Source organism: Arachis ipaensis, chromosome B07, assembly GCF_000816755.2.
Source record: "Arachis ipaensis cultivar K30076 chromosome B07, Araip1.1, whole genome shotgun sequence".
NCBI classification, from domain to species: domain Eukaryota; kingdom Viridiplantae; phylum Streptophyta; class Magnoliopsida; order Fabales; family Fabaceae; genus Arachis; species Arachis ipaensis.
The window spans coordinates 8,160,226-8,169,705 of NC_029791.2; the positions used below are offsets into that span (position 1 = coordinate 8,160,226).

Here is a 9,480-nt window from a genome sequence, read left to right on the forward strand (position 1 = left end):
AATTGAATTAAAAATATATAAAAATTAGTTATTTTAAAAAGAAAACTAAAAAAATAATTGTAATATAAGTTTCTATTATTTCATATAAACATATTTTTTATATATATGTATTTTTTATTTATATACAATTCTAGTTTCACGTTATAAATACTAGCATATCAACAGGCACAAACGTTTCAAGAGAATTCACTCTTTTTATTATTAAATATGTATAAAATTAAATAAAAGTAAAATTTCTTAGTAGAACAGGTTATTTATAAGAGAAAGTCTATGGGGCCAGTAGTTTTACTAAAATTTGGCCAGCACTTAACTAACAAAAAAAAGTAAGCAATCCTTATTATTAGAGCTAATCTCACACCATTAAAAACATCAATAATGACTAATTGATGACTACAAATTACAAAATTTGTTGGCTCCTAACACTTCACTATTTATATTTAAATTAAAATGTATACTTAATAATTTAGTTTTTAAAAATTTTAAAAAAATATTTTTTTTTTAAATCATGTATAATGAATAGCTTTCTAAAAAATGAAACGGTTCGATAGTTCTTTTTAATTTTTTATTCATATTTTTTTTTTTCATGCAAAACTAACTAAATATGTTGACATAGCCCAACCTCCTTTTCATGTCCAGGTCTTATTGTTGACATATTAGTATATTATAATTACTTTATTAACATAAATTGATTAGCATTGCTGAATGCAATATTTGACTGAAATTTACGTCACATCTCTTCTGAAGTGTGAAACCTACGTTTGAATCCTCCAAATACATACTGCAGCTAAGGGGAAGCTGCTCACGCATCAACAGCACACTCTAACTTAACACGTTTTTACCAGCATGTGCAGAGGAATCTATGCCTCAACGCCAGAGAATTTTCCATTTTACAATCACCATCTGTTTACTTCAATCCTAATGTGTTGTCTATTACATGTTCTTTATATGATTTATGACCTAAAAGATTGGATCAATAAAAGAAGCTAATTAAGATTGCTTATAAGTTCACGTACGTTCTTTAATGAATAAGTTATTTTTGAATCTACTTAATGTAAGACTAAATTAAAATACTTATTAGAAGTTAATTAGCAAATTTATAATTAACTATTATTTTAAAATAATTTTGAGGGATTAAATTAGATTTTTAATTAATACTCTGTACCTCTAATTTTATTAAAATTATCTAAACCACTTTATCCTAACCCTAATTTATCACCGCCACCCCCTCATCCCTTACGCCTCAGCCTTCAGCAAAAACAAAAGAAAAAAAAAAGGAAAGAAAAGGAGAAAGGGAAAAAAACAGAGAGGGGGAAGAAAAGGAGAAAAGGGGGAAACGGAAATAGAGAAGAGGGAGAACGAAGGGGAGAAGAGAGCCGAGGATGGAGAGGGAGGAGAAGAGGTCGCCGCTGTCCAGCTCGCACCACCATCGTCACACACTACTGCTGCCTCGTCGCCACCGCCGCACCTTGTCGTCGTAATCAGAGCCGCCACCGCTGTCTGTTGAAAGCATTCGCGTCGCCGCCAGAACCCTTGCCGTCGTCGTTGCCATTGGACGAAGGAGAGAGGAAAAGATGCGATGTACATAGCAGCTCACTGCCGTGCTTCATCTCTGCCGCTGCCATGGACGCCGGTGAGTTGCACGGTGTCATCGGGGTTTGATGAGGAAGATTCGTAGATTGGGTTTTCCAAAATCAAGGTTTGGAATTTGGTGAAGATTGGTTCAGTGGTTGGATTCTTGGAGTTGTTGTTCTGCTACCGCCGTTGCTGTAGCCGTGCTTCTATTGCCGGAGAACGGCGCCGTTGTCGCCAGAGAACCACCGTTGAAGCCGCTACTGTTCTTGTGAGCCTTACCCTTATTTCTGATCTCGTTGTGTACGCTTAAGTTGTTCCGTTACTATTGTGAGGGAGTGTTTATGTTGAATGAAGTTGTTATTGTGAGTTATTCAGCTGCCGCCGGAACCCTTGTCTTCTTGATTGGTCGTTTAGATGGTATGCAGCAGTTGTATAAGGTCTTTAGTTGTTCAAGCTAGAACCTTTGCCAAATGAGTGAGAATAAACAACACTAGGAGGAGTTTGCAAGCTGTCCCTAGTATTTCTTATTCGCCTACTCGCCAATTCAAGACATTCACAGTGATGATGGTGAAAGAAGTGCTGATTTCCTTATAGATATGATGCCAGAGAAAGATGATGATGGCCGATTTGCAAGTGGAGGGTGGAATAGTGAGGATGGAAGGCTTAGCTGTGGGTATTCAAGCTTCAGAGGGAAGAAAGTATCGATGGAGGATTTTTACGATATTAAAACATTAAAAATTGGTGGTCATTCAGTATGCTTACTTGGAGTATTTGATGGTCATGGTGGTTTTCGTGGTGCAGAATATTTGAAAGAGCATCTCTTTGATAATCTCATGAAGCATCCAAAATCTTTTACTGATGCCAAATTGGCTATAAGTGAAACGTATTAAGGTACTAATTCTCAATTTCTGTATTCTTAAAAAGACATTTTCTGGGATGATGGCTCTACTGCTTGAACCGCTGTTCTAATTGATAACCGTCTCTACGTTGCTAATGTTGGAGATTATAGGACTATAATATCGAAGGCTGGTAAGGCAATTGCTCTCTTTGAGGATCATGAGCCAAACAGAAGTGATGAACGAAAGAGGAATTGATGCGTTTAAACTAAATTGAGGTAGGAGTGTTTTCATTAAACTCATTTTTATTCTTAAGAGTTGTTATAAATTGATATTTAAGCAAATAAATATTTTTAGTGATTATGGAGTCTTATGAATTGAACTGGATTGCCTTGAATGAATGTGATTGTTTACTTGACTGTGGCTATTTCTGAATATTGAGTTGGTATTGAGATAGTGAGTTGAAGATTAATTTGAAAATCTGATTTGAATTATTATCAAGTATAATTTGAGAATTGGAAAATGATTTTATGTTAGAGTTAATTTGGGTTTGGAAAACGGCTTGAGATTTGTGAATGACTTGGATTTGAAACCGTTGAACAGGAGTTTGAGAAATGGTTTTGTTGGGATCCGAAAAGGGTGGCAGAATCCGAGTTTTAGAGGAGATACTGGCGAAATTTTATAAAATTAGAAGTTTCATTTGAAGTAGTTATTTTAAAAAGGTTTAATTTTAAGCATTATGTGGTTTAAGATTACTTTATTTATCAAAGAAAGAATTATGTTTTGGATTGAGATTGTTGATTAACGGAAAGAAGGATGATGAGGATTGATTTGAAATATATTTTTTTGAATGAATTTGGAAATGGGATATGGATTGACGAATGATGATGATATTGAGAATGGCTTAGATATTGATGAATGATGAATGAATTATTTATATGGCTTATGAATTTGAAATATCTGAGATACGAGGTTCCCTAGATTAAGTGACGTGGCTTGCCACCACGTGTACCAGGTTGAAAACTCGATACTCTGTTGACCCTACGACGTAAGTGTGAATGAACTTTGGTGCTGAATTAGTGACTGTGTTGTTTGATTGTGTGGTTGGTTTCTGATTGAGTTTTTCTTATAAGAAAGGAAAGGTTTCGGATTTCTGAAGGATTAAACATTGTTTCTTTGAAAAAGTTTTGAACGATTTCCTATTGGTTTTAAAATATTCATAAGGCAATGATAATCGCTGAGCTTGAAAACAATTTTCTTATTAGATATCTTCTTATGACAACTTTGAAACTCCGTGGTGAGACCGTGTGGTTAGGTTCTCACCCCCTACAGCTTTACCTTTTCAGGAATCGGATGAAGAAGCATTAAGAAGAGTTATACTGCGTTTGGTTTAATGCTGTTGTATTAACTAGATTATTTTCTTCCCTCGTCTTTGTTATTACAAGTTTGTAAGAGGGATAGGAATTGTATGTTTTATATGTATAATATATTGAATTATTATGTAAGGAGTCTTGTATATGAATCTATGCCTGTTTGTATTTTTCTTAAGATAAAGTATTTATTTCTATTTTTTACAAAGAAATCAGCGATACAGTGTCGAGTCATAGGCTCCTATTTTAATATTTAGTATGTAAAGTAGTCGTAATACTTCTTGCTATCAGAGTAGCGCAGCCGGAAGCGTGACTTCTGATAGTGAGGGTGTTACACTTAATATACTAAAACGGGGTTTTTTCCTAACTAATGAAGGTGAGATGTCAATTTTTTGTGACTCTATTTTCCCTCCAAAATGAATGCATTTTTCTCTATTCTAAATTATTTGGAAAAGTCTAGGAACCAGCAATTTTTGTGTTTTCTAGCCAGCACTTAACCATCAAAACAAAAGTGAGTGATCTCCCACCAGTAGATGTAATCTCACACCATTAAAAACACTATTGATGGTCAATTGATGGTTACAAAACACCAAAATTGCTGCCCCCTAGCATTCATTACCTGTGTATTATTATTGATTCAATCAATTATTTCAACTAATTAATTCAATCAATTATTTTTTAATTTATTTTTTTGAATTCAATAAATCAAATAAAATCAATTATACTAATTGTTTTTATCAACTAATTGATTTGATTAATTCTTAAAAATATTTTTATTTTATTTATTTAAATATATGAGTTATAACTAATTAGTTATTTAATTTTATTAAGATAAATATCAAATTCTATTCCTAATATAAAAATATAAAATTTTATTCCTTCCATTTTTATTTTACCACTATAAAAGACCATATATACTAGAAAAAATATCATTTATTTACCAATTACTCTTTCATTGGGTAGCTTTTACAACAATTCTTTTTCTTCCTATGAGGCGTCGTTGAGAGAAGGCAACTATCGTGGACACAAACCACCACACACTCTCCAACTTCCGTACTCATCATTCAGAGCAATATATGCTATGTTATCCATGAGGCATTTATAAACTATGGTGTTATCATGTATGCATAAATAAAAAAAAATTCGTATTTAAACTTAAGTCATTTACCTGTTTGTGTGGTATATTGTAGTATAAAATTACTTTCAATTTGTGTTGTACAATGATAATATAGTCTAATTTAAGTTTTTACTTTAGAATTGTGTTATGATTTTATTTCATCATTTTCTCTTAGATATCAAGTTGACGTATTTTTATTTATTATTATTGAAACGGATGTAATATGAAATTTATAAAAAAAAACTCTCACACTGAATTTATTTTATTGTGGTCTTCTATCTCTTCTATTTCATTTTATTTTCTTCTTATTCATTTTATTTTTTTTAAATATCATATAATTATTATAATTTATAACAATTAATTAATTATAATTCATTATATCAGTTAGTTTGATTTATTAATTTATAATATGCATGATAAAATAGATCATTTATTACTTATAACGTTAATTCTTCTAAAATCTAAATCTGAATAATTATATTTTTATTTTTTGTTATGAACAAAATATTATTAATAATTAACCACTCATACTTTTAATCAAAGTGTTTGGATGATTTTTATATTTACTAATATTAATTGTTGATTATTTTTTAGTAAATAAATTGTATTATAATTTTATGTTAGTTCATAATTGATTAACGATTGATGTGCATGAAAATATGTTACTCTAAATTTTATATTTTACAAATATTTTATAGCATATACTTAATGTAGATAACATATATATTGAGTAAGTATTTTCATTGAATAATCATAAAGGTTAATAAAATATAATGGCATAATTTTCATCTAATTGTAATAGTGAATTTTTATCATTATTTATCATTTAGAGAATTCATAATTCAAACATTGTTCTTTTTTTATTTTTTATTTTTCATACCTAATGGCTGCTAACTACGATTCTATCAATAGTATTACCTATGGTAGATTATGTGATGAAAAAGTTTGGAAAATAAAGGCAAGAATTATAAGGTTATGGAAAGTCTCATCCAAATTTGACAAGAACGAGACGGCTTACATAGAAATGGTTCTAATGGATGTTAAATTTAGTTGATTATTTTTCATGATTATTTCAAGTGATGTTAGGTCCAATTTATAAATATTTTTTTATATTTTAAATTTATTTGATAAGTAAACCATTGCAATCAAAGACAGTGCCATTTAATAGCTTTATAAGTGCTAATAGTTTTTATATTTAATTTGTTTTACAGTGTGATAAAATTCATTCTTCAATCAAGAATTATTTGGCAAAGATGTTTGAGAATGAACTGATTGAGGGGAAGGTCTATGTCTTCTCAGATTTTGTGATTGAGGAATCAAGCGAAATTTATATTCCGACTGCACACATATGTAGAATAATTTTTAAGAAGGAGTTATGTATAATAAATACGGTCGATGATCGTAAAATTCTTGACAATCATTTCAATTTTCTTGCTCATGCTGATATATTGAAACAAACAAATGAACAATCCAACTTATTTGGTACGTAGTTAATTTGTATTAATCTACACAAAACTATTTTTTATTTTAATTTTTGCAAAGAAATCATATAATAGCATCATTTTATCGATAATATAAATTGTAATAGTTTATTTATGCAAATGTTTAAATTTGTATTGCGACTTTTTTAAAGGTATATCCTTTTATTAATATATTGTTAGTTTTATCATTTAATATAAAATAAATTGGTAAAATTTCTTTAATTTATAAGTAATTTATTATGTTATTCATTTATTTGTCCTTAATTTGATGCTTTTAATTTTTATTTTCAATTAGATGTTACTGGACTCTTGACTGAAAAAAAAAAGCTTATATCATGATAAAAATAGGAAGAAGTGACCATTACATTGTGGTTGATCTTCATGATTTAGAGTATGTGAAATTTTAATATTTCACAATAAGATTTTGTAAAATTTTGTAACAATTATCTATACATATGCAAAATATTTTATCTTTTTTATTATATATTACTACTTATTTCTCTTAATTCTTGCTTTTATTTAGAAATAAGGAAAAATAAGATGCATACTGTGAGATTAATTTACAATCCAGTTATTCAATTATCTACGTGATCACCAAATAATCGAATACATACTTATTCTCCAATTTGTAAAATTTAACAAAAGCATTGATAAGCATATTGGTTTACCTTTTATTTAACATATTTGTAATCATATTATATCTATTTTTATGAATATATCTTTTTAGAAAATACTCTTAGTATTAGCATATGATGTATTAAATAAATATTAGTAGTTTTAAATTATTTATTATTTATTAAAAAATTTTATGCATTAAAATTCTCTAATAATTTGTTGTTCATTTTAAACTGATTTTGATATGTTCTTACTTCATGGTAAAACAACATATAAAAATTTGTTAGTGAAAAGTATTACTAGGTTATTTATGGTTAGATTAAGTATACATGTCTGATTTATTGAAAAAAGTAAATTACTAAAACTGATTAATAACTATTCTAGAGTTGATATACTTAACACTAGATTAAAAAAATACAAACAATACATAACATGTTACTTTTTTATTAGTCAAATTATTATAATTCAAATTAATTTTAATAAAATAACTTAAAATTATAATTTCAACCTTATCACGTGCATGGTACAAGTTATTGAACAATTTATTATCATGTGAATAGCACGAGTTATTAAATAATTTCTCATATTTTTTTCTCCAAAATAAAAATACTATTTTTACCTATAATTATTATTCTTTATCAATTTTTTATTTAAGTTTCTTAATAAATAGAATAAAATTAATTTTTTTAAAACAATAATAATAAATTCAATTATTATCAGATCCGGTCGAACCGACTAATTTACATAACTTATTGAATTTTTTTTGTTTTTTTAAAACAAAAATCAGGAATATATTTATCTTTTTATCAAAAAATTTAAACATAATTCAGTTTAAATTGTGTAAATCGATCGGATCAAATCGAATCTAATAATTATAGTGCGGACAATTGGGTTTATTATTGTTGTTATAATAAACCGATTTTATTCTAATTTATCAAAAAATAAATTATTAATCAGTTTAATAAAGATGTTTAATAATATCATAACACATATAAACTTTTTTAAAAGAAGATATTTTTAATATTTTTATCGAAGTGATCTCCAAATATTAATACATAAATAAAAATAGGAGAAAATACATTATCACAAAGTGATTTAAGTATTGTAAGTGTACTATTCAAGATAGTGGAAAAATTAAGAATAATATATATCGTAAGATTTAAGTGGATGTTGGTCAAAGTGATAAATCGGGTTGAGATTTATATGCGATAAAAAAATATCTTTAAAATATAAAGAAAAATTTTATCACAATGTCATTAGGTTAATTATGTTATAAGAAATAGAACATTAGACAACACAATATGAGTATAAATGTAAATATGAGTATTAGAAATGAGCAAATTTTGTAATTTGTAGTCATTAATTAGTTATTATTAATATTTTTAATAGTGTGAAATTTTATTCAATAATATAAAAGATTATTTATTTTTTTATTAGTTAAGTGCTAATCAAATTTTAATAAAAATACTCTAAACTTTTTCAAATGTAAATTTAGCGTGGCCGAAATAAAGATACTAATTGGACGCATGTGGACGAATTTTTTATTTTTAATATTAGAGTGGTAGTGGTGTTTTTCTTAAATGTGGATTGTTGGGATGTTATACTTAAATGTGAAATCGTTTAACTAAAGAAGCAGATATCGGACCGACCGATTTGTGAGAGGTACACAAATCGATCCCAGGAATTTCTGAGAGGTACACAAATCGGTCCCAAGGATTTGTGAGAGGTACGCAAATCGGTCACAGAGATTTCTGAGGTACACAAATCGGTCTCAGGGATTTGTGTTAAAAAAAATTAAAAAATTTTAAGTACAGAAATCAGACCCAAGAATTTGTGTACTTCCACAGTTTTGAAAAACACCAAAAATTACCATATTAAAATATATCACCACTTTTATTTCCATAACAAAAAAAATTAGCCCATGTGGACAACATAAAAGAATAATGATACAAGAAAAGAAATTTATTTTATCAAATATAAAATGATAACTTTATAACTTATACTTTTAAAATATTCAAACACATTTCTGATAATTTTCACTAAAAAAGTGTGTGTAATTTGTCCAATGTATAATTGATCAATGATTATATATAGAATTTGTATTAGGTAAAGTAGTTGATTCTCATTTAATCTTGTCGGATGAAATATTTTCATATCTGTGTTGTCAATGCAAATTTAATATTTAATATTAGTACGTAATTTATTACATTGTGATCGTTGTTATTGTCCAGGCAGTGATGATTAAACAAATCAATCAATTGTCCAACAAAAAACAATTGTTAATAAATTATGAAATCCGGACTTTGAGTGATCATTGATTAAACCATTTATTTATATTAATAATAATCACTATAAGAAAATTGAATTTTTGTAATTATTTGTAGAATTTGTTTATCATGCGTGATGATTATTATGCCATGTTTGGTTTACTTTAATTTTGGGGACTTTGTTATGTCTAGCTAGAGTGCCTCCATTTGTTTTTGAGCACT

The 9,480-nt window shown here is 27.9% G+C and overlaps 2 long non-coding RNA genes across 2 annotated transcripts; both read left to right on the forward strand.

Annotated features, from left to right (window-relative positions):
* Positions 1,952 to 3,757, forward strand: LOC107606682. Its single transcript, XR_002350643.1, has 3 exons — positions 1,952 to 2,463; positions 2,575 to 2,686; positions 3,741 to 3,757. It is a non-coding gene; the product is annotated as an uncharacterized LOC107606682 (long non-coding RNA).
* On the forward strand, positions 8,625 to 8,911 carry LOC110264461. Its single transcript, XR_002350644.1, has 2 exons — positions 8,625 to 8,685; positions 8,748 to 8,911. It is a non-coding gene; the product is annotated as an uncharacterized LOC110264461 (long non-coding RNA).